The following is a 12,561-nucleotide window of genomic DNA, read 5'->3' on the forward strand; positions in this document are numbered from 1 at the left end:
TGAGACTGGTGCCACGTGTTACATTAGACAAGGAACAAGGAAACAAAGAGTCAATGTTAAAGCTGACGTACATGCAGACAGATCCTCATGAGACCAGTACCAAGTGTGACATTAGACAAGGAACGAGGAAACAAAGAATCAACGTCGAAGCTGACGTACATGCAGACAGATCCTCATGAGACCGGTGCCACGTGTGACATTAGACAAGGAACAAGGAAACAAAGAATCAATCTCGAAGCTGATGTACATACAGACAGATCCTCATGAGACCAGTGCCAAGTGTAACATTAGACAAGGAACAAGGAAACAAAGACTCAATGTCCAAGATGACGTACATGCAGACAGATCCTCATGAGACAGGTACCAAGTGTGACATTAGACAAGGGACAAGGAAACAAAGTATCAATGTTGAAGCTGACGTACATGCAGACAGATCCTCATGAGACCGGTGCCAAGTGTGACATTAGACAAGGAACAAAGAAACAAAGAATCAATGTTGAAGTTGACGTACATTTAGACAGATCCTCATGAGACCGGTGCCAAGTGTGACATTAGACAAGGAACAAGGAAACAAAGTATCAATGTCGAAGCTGACGTACATGCAGATAGATCCTCATGAGATCGGTGCCAAGTGTGACATTAGACAAGGAACAAGGAAACAAAGAATCAATGTTGAAGTTGACGTACATGCAGACAGATCCTCATGAGACCGGTGCCAAGTGTCACATTAGACAAGGAACAAGGAAACAAAGAATCTTTGCTGAAGCTGACGTACATGCAGGCAGATTCTCATGTGACCAGTGCCAAGTGTGACATTAGACAAGGAACAAGGAAACAAAGAATCTATGCCGAAGCTGACGTACATGCAGACAGATTCTCATGACACCGGTGCCACGTGTGACATGAGACAAGGAACAAGGAAACAAAGAATCAATGCCGAAGCTGACGTACATGCAGACAGATCCTCATGAGACCGGTGCCACGTGTGACATTAGACAAGGAACAAGGAAACAAAGAATCAATGTTGAAGTTGACGTACATGCAGACAGATCCTCATGAGACCGGTACCAAGTGTGACATTAGACAAGGGACAAGGAAACAAAGTATCAATGTTGAAGCTGACGTACATGCAGACAGATCCTCATGAGACCGGTGCCAAGTGTGACATTAGACAAGGAACAAAGAAACAAAGAATCAATGTTGAAGTTGACGTACATGCAGACAGATCCTCATGAGACCGGTGCCAAGTGTGACATTAGACAAGGAACAAAGAAACAAAGTATCAATGTCGAAGCTGACGTACATGCAGACAGATCCTCATGAGATCGGTGCCAAGTGTGACATTAGACAAGGAACAAGGAAACAAAGAATCAATGTTGAAGTTGACGTACATGCAGACAGATCCTCATGAGACCGGTGCCAAGTGTCACATTAGACAAGGAACAAGGAAACAAAGAATCTATGCTGAAGCTGACGTACATGCAGGCAGATTCTCATGTGACCAGTGCCAAGTGTGACATTAGACAAGGAACAAGGAAACAAAGAATCTATGCCGAAGCTGACGTACATGCAGACAGATTCTCATGACACCGGTGCCACGTGTGACATGAGACAAGGAACAAGGAAACAAAGAATCAATGCCGAAGCTGACGTACATGCAGACAGATCCTCATGAGACCGGTGCCACGTGTGACATTAGACAAGGAACAAGGAAACAAAGAATCAATGTTGAAGCTGACATACATGCAGACAGATCCTCATGAGACCGGTGCCAAGTGTAACATTAGACAAGGAACAAGGAAACAAAGAATCAATGTCCAAGATGACGTACATGCAGACAGATCCTCATGAGACCGGAGCCAAGTGTGACATTAGACAAGGAACAAGGAAACAAAGAATCAATGTTGAAGTTGACGTACATGTAGACAGATCCTCATGAGACCGGTGCCAAGTGTGACACTAGACAAGGAACAAGGAAACAAAGAATCTATGCCGAAGCTGACGTACATGCAGACAGATTCTCATGAGACCGGTGCCACCTGTGACATGAGGCAAGGAACAAGGAAACAAAGAATCAATGCCGAAGCTGACGTACATGCAGACAGATCCTCATGAGACCAGTGCCAAGTGTAACATTAGACAAGGAACAAGGAAACAAAGAATCAATGTCCAAGATGACGTACATTTAGACAGATCCTCATGAGACCAGTGCCAAGTGTGACATTAGACAAGGAACAAGGAAACAAAGAATCAATGTCGAAGCTGACGTACATGCAGACAGATCCTCATGAGACCGGTGCCAAGAGTGACATTAGACAAGGAACAAGGAAACAAAGAATCAATGCCCAAGCTGACGTACATGCAGACAAATTCTCATGAGACCGGTGCCACGTGTTACATTAGACAAGGAACAAGGAAACAAAGAGTCAATGTTAAAGCTGACGTACATGCAGACAGATCCTCATGAGACCGGTACCAAGTGTGACATTAGACAAGGGACAAGGAAACAAAGTATCAATGTTGAAGCTGACGTACATGCAGACAGATCCTCATGAGACCGGTGCCAAGTGTGACATTAGACAAGGAACAAAGAAACAAAGAATCAATGTTGAAGTTGACGTACATGCAGACAGATCCTCATGAGACCGGTGCCAAGTGTGACATTAGACAAGGAACAAAGAAACAAAGTATCAATGTCGAAGCTGACGTACATGCAGACAGATCCTCATGAGATCGGTGCCAAGTGTGACATTAGACAAGGAACAAGGAAACAAAGAATCAATGTTGAAGTTGACGTACATGCAGACAGATCCTCATGAGACCGGTGCCAAGTGTCACATTAGACAAGGAACAAGGAAACAAAGAATCTATGCTGAAGCTGACGTACATGCAGGCAGATTCTCATGTGACCAGTGCCAAGTGTGACATTAGACAAGGAACAAGGAAACAAAGAATCTATGCCGAAGCTGACGTACATGCAGACAGATTCTCATGACACCGTGCCACGTGTGACATGAGACAAGGAACAAGGAAACAAAGAATCAATGCCGAAGCTGACGTACATGCAGACAGATCCTCATGAGACCGGTGCCACGTGTGACATTAGACAAGGAACAAGGAAACAAAGAATCAATGTTGAAGCTGACATACATGCAGACAGATCCTCATGAGACCGGTGCCAAGTGTAACATTAGACAAGGAACAAGGAAACAAAGAATCAATGTCCAAGATGACGTACATGCAGACAGATCCTCATGAGACCGGAGCCAAGTGTGACATTAGACAAGGAACAAGGAAACAAAGAATCAATGTTGAAGTTGACGTACATGTAGACAGATCCTCATGAGACCGGTGCCAAGTGTGACACTAGACAAGGAACAAGGAAACAAAGAATCTATGCCGAAGCTGACGTACATGCAGACAGATTCTCATGAGACCGGTGCCACCTGTGACATGAGGCAAGGAACAAGGAAACAAAGAATCAATGCCGAAGCTGACGTACATGCAGACAGATCCTCATGAGACCAGTGCCAAGTGTAACATTAGACAAGGAACAAGGAAACAAAGAATCAATGTCCAAGATGACGTACATTTAGACAGATCCTCATGAGACCAGTGCCAAGTGTGACATTAGACAAGGAACAAGGAAACAAAGAATCAATGTCGAAGCTGACGTACATGCAGACAGATCCTCATGAGACCGGTGCCAAGAGTGACATTAGACAAGGAACAAGGAAACAAAGAATCAATGCCCAAGCTGACGTACATGCAGACAAATTCTCATGAGACCGGTGCCACGTGTTACATTAGACAAGGAAGAAGGAAACAAAGAGTCAATGTTAAAGCTGACGTACATGCAGACAGATCCTCATGAGACCAGTACCAAGTGTGACATTAGACAAGGAACGAGGAAACAAAGAATCAACGTCGAAGCTGACGTAGATGCAGACAGATCCTCATGAGACCGGTGCCAAGAGTGACATTAGACAAGGAACAAGGAAACAAAGAATCAATGTTGAAGTTGACGTACATGCAGACAGATCCTCATGAGACCGGTGCCACCTGTGACATTAGACAAGGAACAAGGAAACAAAGAATCAATGTTGAAGTTGACGTACATTTAGACAGATCCTCATGAGACCGGTGCCAAGTGTGACATTAGACAAGGAACAAGGAAACAAAGAATCTATGCTGAAGCTGACGTACATGCAGACAGATTCTCATGACACCGGTGCCACGTGTGACATGAGGCAAGGAACAAGGAAACAAAGAATCAATGCCGAAGCTGACGTACATGCAGACAGATTCTCATGAGACCGGTGCCACGTGTGACATGAGGCAAGGAACAAGGAAACAAAGAATCAATTCCGAAGCTGACGTACATGTAGACAGATCCTCATGAGACTGGTGCCACGTGTGACATTAGACAAGGAACGAGAAAACAAAGAATCAATGTCGAAGCTGACGTACATGCAGAAAGATCCTCATGAGACCAGTGCCAATTGTGACATTAGACAAGGAACAAGGAAACAAAGAATCTATGCCGAAGCTGACGTACATGCAGACAGATTCTCATGAGACCGGTGCCACCTGTGACATGAGGCAAGGAACAAGGAAACAAAGAATCAATGCCGAAGCTGACGTACATGCAGACAGATCCTCATGAGACCAGTGCCAAGTGTAACATTAGACAAGGAACAAGGAAACAAAGAATCAATGTCCAAGATGACGTACATTTAGACAGATCCTCATGAGACCAGTGCCAAGTGTGACATTAGACAAGGAACAAGGAAACAAAGAATCAATGTCGAAGCTGACGTACATGCAGACAGATCCTCATGAGACCAGTGCCAAGAGTGACATTAGACAAGGAACAAGGAAACAAAGAATCAATGCCCAAGCTGACGTACATGCAGACAAATTCTCATGAGACCGGTGCCACGTGTTACATTAGACAAGGAACAAGGAAACAAAGAGTCAATGTTAAAGCTGACGTACATGCAGACAGATCCTCATGAGACCAGTACCAAGTGTGACATTAGACAAGGAACGAGGAAACAAAGAATCAACGTCGAAGCTGACGTAGATGCAGACAGATCCTCATGAGACCGGTGCCAAGAGTGACATTAGACAAGGAACAAGGAAACAAAGAATCAATGTTGAAGTTGACGTACATTTAGACAGATCCTCATGAGACCGGTGCCAAGTGTTACATTAGACAAGGAACAAGGAAACAAAGAATCAATGCCGAAGCTGACGTACATGCAGACAGATCCTCATGAGACCGGTGCCACGTGTGACATTAGGCAAGGAACAAGGAAACAAAGAATCTATGCTGAAGCTGACGTACATGTAGACAGATTCTCATGAGACCGGTGCCACGTGTGACATGAGGCAAGGAACAAGGAAACAAAGAATCAATTCCGAAGCTGACGTACATGTAGACAGATCCTCATGAGACTGGTGCCACGTGTGACATTAGACAAGGAACGAGGAAACAAAGAATCAATGTCGAAGCTGACGTACATGCAGAAAGATCCTCATGAGACCAGTGCCAATTGTGACATTAGACAAGGAACAAGGAAACAAAGAATCTATGCCGAAGCTGACGTACATGCAGACAGATTCTCATGAGACCGGTGCCACCTGTGACATGAGGCAAGGAACAAGGAAACAAAGAATCAATGCCGAAGCTGACGTACATGCAGACAGATCCTCATGAGACCAGTGCCAAGTGTAACATTAGACAAGGAACAAGGAAACAAAGAATCAATGTCCAAGATGACGTACATTTAGACAGATCCTCATGAGACCAGTGCCAAGTGTGACATTAGACAAGGAACAAGGAAACAAAGAATCAATGTCGAAGCTGACGTACATGCAGACAGATCCTCATGAGACCAGTGCCAAGAGTGACATTAGACAAGGAACAAGGAAACAAAGAATCAATGCCCAAGCTGACGTACATGCAGACAAATTCTCATGAGACCGGTGCCACGTGTTACATTAGACAAGGAACAAGGAAACAAAGAATCAACGTCGAAGCTGACGTAGATGCAGACAGATCCTCATGAGACCGGTGCCAAGAGTGACATTAGACAAGGAACAAGGAAACAAAGAATCAATGTTGAAGTTGACGTACATTTAGACAGATCCTCATGAGACCGGTGCCAAGTGTGACATTAGACAAGGAACAAGGAAACAAAGAATCTATGCTGAAGCTGACGTACATGCAGACAGATTCTCATGACACCGGTGCCACGTGTGACATGAGGCAAGGAACAAGGAAACAAAGAATCAATGCCGAAGCTGACGTACATGCAGACAGATCCTCATGAGACCGGTGCCACGTGTCACATTAGACAAGGAACAAGGAAACAAAGAATCAATGTTGAAGTTGACGTACATGCAGACAGATCCTCATGAGACCGGTGCCAAATCTGACATTAGACAAGGAACAAGGAAACAAAGAATCAATGTTGAAGCTGACGTACATGCAGACAGATCCTCATGAGACCGGTGCCAAGTGTCGCATTAGACAAGGAACAAGGAAACAAAGAATCAATGTCCAAGATGACGTACATTTAGACAGATCCTCATGAGACCAGTGCCAAGAGTGAAGTTAGACAAGGAACAAGGAAACAAAGAATCAATGTTGAAGTTGACGTACATGCAGACAGATCCTCATGAGACCGGTGCCAAGTGTGACATTAGGCAAGGAACAAGGAAACAAAGAATCTATGCTGAAGCTGACGTACATGCAGACAGATTCTCATGAGACCGGTGCCACGTGTGACATGAGGCAAGGAACAAGGAAACAAAGAATCAATTCCGAAGCTGACGTACATGTAGACAGATCCTCATGAGACTGGTGCCACGTGTGACATTAGACAAGGAACGAGGAAACAAAGAATCAATGTCGAAGCTGACGTACATGCAGAAAGATCCTCATGAGACCAGTGCCAATTGTGACATTAGACAAGGAACAAGGAAACAAAGAATCAATGTTGAAGTTGACGTACATTTAGACAGATCCTCATGAGACCGGTGCCAAGTGTGACATTAGACAAGGAACAAGGAAACAAAGAATCTATGCTGAAGCTGACGTACATGCAGACAGATTCTCATGACACCGGTGCCAATGTGTGTGACATGAGGCAAGGAACAAGGAAACAAAGAATCAATGCCGAAGCTGACGTACATGCAGACAGATCCTCATGAGACCGGTGCCACGTGTCACATTAGACAAGGAACAAGGAAACAAAGAATCAATGTTGAAGTTGACGTACATGCAGACAGATCCTCATGAGACCCGGTGCCAAATCTGACATTAGACAAGGAACAAGGAAACAAAGAATCAATGTTGAAGCTGACGTACATGCAGACAGATCCTCATGAGACCGGTGCCAAGTGTCGCATTAGACAAGGAACAAGGAAACAAAGAATCAATGTCCAAGATGACGTACATTTAGACAGATCCTCATGAGACCAGTGCCAAGAGTGAAGTTAGACAAGGAACAAGGAAACAAAGAATCAATGTTGAAGTTGACGTACATGCAGACAGATCCTCATGAGACCGGTGCCAAGTGTGACATTAGGCAAGGAACAAGGAAACAAAGAATCTATGCTGAAGCTGACGTACATGCAGACAGATTCTCATGAGACCGGTGCCACGTGTGACATGAGGCAAGGAACAAGGAAACAAAGAATCAATTCCGAAGCTGACGTACATGTAGACAGATCCTCATGAGACTGGTGCCACGTGTGACATTAGACAAGGAACGAGGAAACAAAGAATCAATGTCGAAGCTGACGTACATGCAGAAAGATCCTCATGAGACCAGTGCCAATTGTGACATTAGACAAGGAACATGGAAACAAAGAATCAATGTTGAAGTTGACGTACATGCAGACAGATCCTCATGAGACCGGTGCCAAGTGTGACATTAGACAAGGAACAAGGAAACAAAGAATCAATGTCGAAGTTGACGTACATGCAGACAGATCCTCATGAGACCGGTGCCAAGTGTGACATTAGACAAGGAACAAGGAAACAAAGAATCAATGTTGAAGTTGACGTACATGCAGACAGATCCTCATGAGACCGGTGCCACGTGTGACATTAGACAAGGAACAAGGAAACAAAGAATCAATGTTGAAGTTGACGTACATGCAGACAGATCCTCATGAGACCGGTGGCAAATGTGACATTAGACAAGGAACAAGGAAACAAAGAATCAATGTTGAAGCTGACGTACATGCAGACAGATCCTCATGAGACCGGTACCAAGTGTGACATTAGACAAGGAACAAGGAAACAAAGACTCAATGTCCAAGATGACGTACATTTAGACAGATCCTCATGAGACCGGTGCCAAGTGTGACATTAGACAAGGAACAAGGAAACAAAGAATCAATGTTGAAGTTGACGTACATGCAGACAGATCCCCATGAGACTTTAGGATTTTTTCTTTCAGAGTAATATGGATTACGTAATAGAACATGGAACCTGAACATTATATAATGTTTTATACTAACGTGCACCAGGCGATTCATTGGGCATCACTATATTAATCAAAAAACATAAAGACGAACAATTCTTCATTCTAAACAGGGGTGCAATAAATTGTTCGTCTACATTTAGTAAAGTATATGTTTACTTTATACTTTTTGTTAAAGAACTATATATTCAGTGATCCGTTGTTTTGGGGATTGAATATACTAGTATACATCAGTGAATGATGTAAGTAAACACTTTGCCAATCTGTGTCATGTTATTTGTCTTTCTGGTTTTTATTTGAACCGAAACTTCCTGTGTGTTGATACCATCCACTATCATCTTTGGCAAAGCAAAAGTACTGAAAATGACTTTTCAAACTTGGATACGTAGTAAATATCGCCATTTGTGACACATAGCGAAACCGCGATTAACTGGGTTGTTTTCTGTATGTTGCCAAATGCAAACATCGGTTATTTAATTGGGAAAAAACTACGTTTGCATTACGTCACATATATTTCACGTTCAGATGCGACAAATGCATCATTGAATTCCTCATACATTTGAGAATAAAATAACAAATGGTCTTTGTCAGCAATACCAAGTGTCCAAATGATATCAAACGAAATATATTTGGTGTGAAAACGAACATTATATACTCGAAAGACTGCGCTTGTTTGAGATGTAAACGCAGAACAATCCAGATTTTACACACTGTGTAACATTTTCTCAAATTGTCAGACATCCATTCGTCAATTCAATGCATACGTTGTCTCGGTATTTTCGGTAGACGCACAGAATAGATTTTGTAGCAGGAAATAGTAAATTAAAAACAGAGACATTACAATGTTTTGGTGAATTTAAACGAAATTGTCATTGTTTCCGTCCACCGTGGCTGACGCAAAATCAACGATGCAACGACAACGGTATTCATAGACATTCCTAACTTCTCTAAAATACAAAAACAAATAGCAATACGTAGGTAGTCAGGGTGTTTCTCATTACTTATCTCACAAACGATTCCTGAATCAAGGGAAGGCCCCTCGCCAAATCCTGAGAAGTCAGTGAACTCGTCATTTTATAAAATACCCAACACTGCCAGTGATAGAGATGTCGTATGTCAACATTGTTGTACATATATTGGCAATTTGTTTGAGATGGAATTCGGTTGAATAAGATTAAAAAAGTCACACTATCATAGCTACTTACAGTTTAGGTACCTTTAACGTATCTTTCTGATATTTTTCATTATCTACATTAAGCCTTCAGGTCTTTGAATGTCATTTAGAAGCCATTTAAACATAAGGAAGAGAGTTTTATGAATTGCAACGTCTTTGTTATCGGGAACACAACGTTTCAAGGTATAGACTTACTCCTTCATCAGGTGAAAAATTATTACATTTAGCCTTATTCAATATGATGTCACAGATGGACATAGGCTATATGTTTTGGGTTTTTTTATCCTTTGCATATTTTTTGTGCTTGTTTGAACAATATTTACAGACGAAAGTGACACATTTAGCGCAGTACACCATATCTCTAGCCCCCTACACAAGTGTTAGATGACACGTAGGCATAACTGCAACACGTGCTTTAGTACATATTGCCCAATATTCAATATTTAATATTTCTTTGCACAAACCTTAAATAATTATTCTGAAAACTCCACACAAAAGGAACTATTTTTGGCATCTTTCATTACTTTTGAAAAGAAATAACCACATCATCATGAAGAAAACTCCTATAACTGAAAATGTATTCCTGTCTTGTGAACCATTTCGTTTCATTAACGTTAAATTAAGATACATAATGAAACTGTCTATTGGTAATTGTTTATCTATAAGGGAGGGCATTATTTAAATCGCAATTCATTCATTTCATGTTCTGTGGAAAGAATGGCAGCCAAAACGAAGCCTTTTATATAATTAACGGAATTATGTGAGGTACATATGTTGATCAATGAACATTCAAATGTCGTCTTTTCCGACTCGCAAAAAAGTAAATACTCCATAAAACAAACCATGGTGTCATGTTTTCAGGAATTTCTTTACATTTGAAGATGTCACTTGTACTCTGTTAATGATGATGAAAAATTACTCAGAATACATCTACACGAACAGCGGAATATGGGAATCTAAGAACTTATGTAGATATGGGGCAGGACCATCCATTTCGCTGTTGCATGAATTCTCATGTTGTGTGATTTTAATATTTCCTGTAATTTGTGACACTACAACGTATCCGGTTACAAAGTGGATCTTTGCTTTGGAATAGTCTTGTTCATCGTGAACAACAGATACAACCAGACATTATTTGGTTCCCTCACACATTCCATGAGGACGAAAACAGATATCGTTGTGATGTGCTTTGGAGACATTTACTTCGGGCTTTTTGGGTTTGTCTGTTTTGTGCGTGTTTTTTCACCCATAACAAAATTTCGGACAACTTTTCAAGCCAGGTTAGTATTGACAGTCAATATTTGAATTTATCCAATCGGATAGGATTATACCCGTGAAGATCCGGGTTTGAATATTTGCCTTCAGTAACCCATGCTTGTCGTCAGAGGCGACTAACGGGATCGGGTGGTCAGGCTCGCTGACTTGGTTGACATATGTCATCAGTTCCCAATTGCGCAGATCGATGCTCGTGATGTTGATCACTGGATTGCTGAATATTGCTGAGTGCGGTGTAAAACTAAACTCACTCACTCACTCATCGGATAGGATTGGTTGATTTGTTGGTTGTTTGTTTTTCAACAGTATTCCTGCTATATGGCGGCGGTCTGTAAATATTCGAGTCTGGACCAGACAATCCAGTGTTCAACAGTATGAGCATAGATCCACGCAATTGGGAACCGATGACATGTGTCAACCAAGTCAGCCAGCCTGGCCACCAGATCCCGTTACGACAAGCGTCGGTTACTAAAGACCAATTCTAACCCGGATCTTCACGGGTCGCTTATGGAATGAGTGAGTGCGTTGGGTTTAGCAGGATTCCAGTTACATCAGGTCTATCACGGATCTTCACGGATATATCGGATTGGGAATTTAATTAAATATTCTACATTACTGTGCACTTTTATAGCGACAACGTTCACTTTTCAGGCTTGTGTGTCAGAACAAAGAAAACACAACTCAACTGTCCGGGGTTAATATTATCAACACTATTTGAACAGCATCCAGGGGGTTAATATCATCATCACTATTTGAACAGCATCCAGGGGTTAATATCATCAACACTATCTGAACGGCATCCAGGGGTTAATATCAACATTATTTGAACGGCATCCAGGGGTTAATATCATCAAAATTATTTGAACGGCATCCTGGGGGTTAATATCATCAACATTACTTGAACGGCATCCTGGGGGTTAATAGCATCAACATTATTTTGAACAGCATCCAGGGGGTTAATACCATCAACATTATTTGAACGGCATCCAGGGGTTAATATCATCAACATTATTTGAACGGCATCCAGGGGGTTCATACCATCCACATTATTTGAACGGCATCCATGGGTTTAGTATCATCAAAAAAGTTTGAACGGCATCCAGGGGGTTAATATCATCAACACTATCTGAACGGCATCCAGGGGTTAATATCAACATTATTTGAACAGCATCCAGGGCCTTATACCATCAACATTATTTGAACGGCATCCAGGGGTTAATATCATCAACATTTTTTAAACGGCATCCAGGGGTTAATATCATCAACATTATTTGAACGGCTTCCAGGGTTAATATCATCAACCCTATTTAAACGGCATCCAGGGGTTAATATCATCAACATTATTTGAATGGCATCCAGGGGGTTAATATCAAAAACACTATTTGAACAAAGACCATCAGGCATTTGATTTTAAATACATGAGGAATTCAGGTGTGCGTTGCAGCTGGGTATTAAATATTTGTGACGTAACAGGCGTCTCATGACCAGCTTACGTGAAACATGATTCTGTAATTACTATCAAACATAACGGAGAGCTCACTTCGGCGTTTATGTTTACTTCTGAGACAGTCCAAACGATTTCAGGGTTAAAGGCGACGTTTCAGAATAACT

This window comes from Haliotis rubra, unplaced genomic scaffold (assembly GCF_003918875.1).
Source record: "Haliotis rubra isolate DU_JTF1 unplaced genomic scaffold, ASM391887v1 Scf194, whole genome shotgun sequence".
Taxonomy (NCBI): domain Eukaryota; kingdom Metazoa; phylum Mollusca; class Gastropoda; order Lepetellida; family Haliotidae; genus Haliotis; species Haliotis rubra.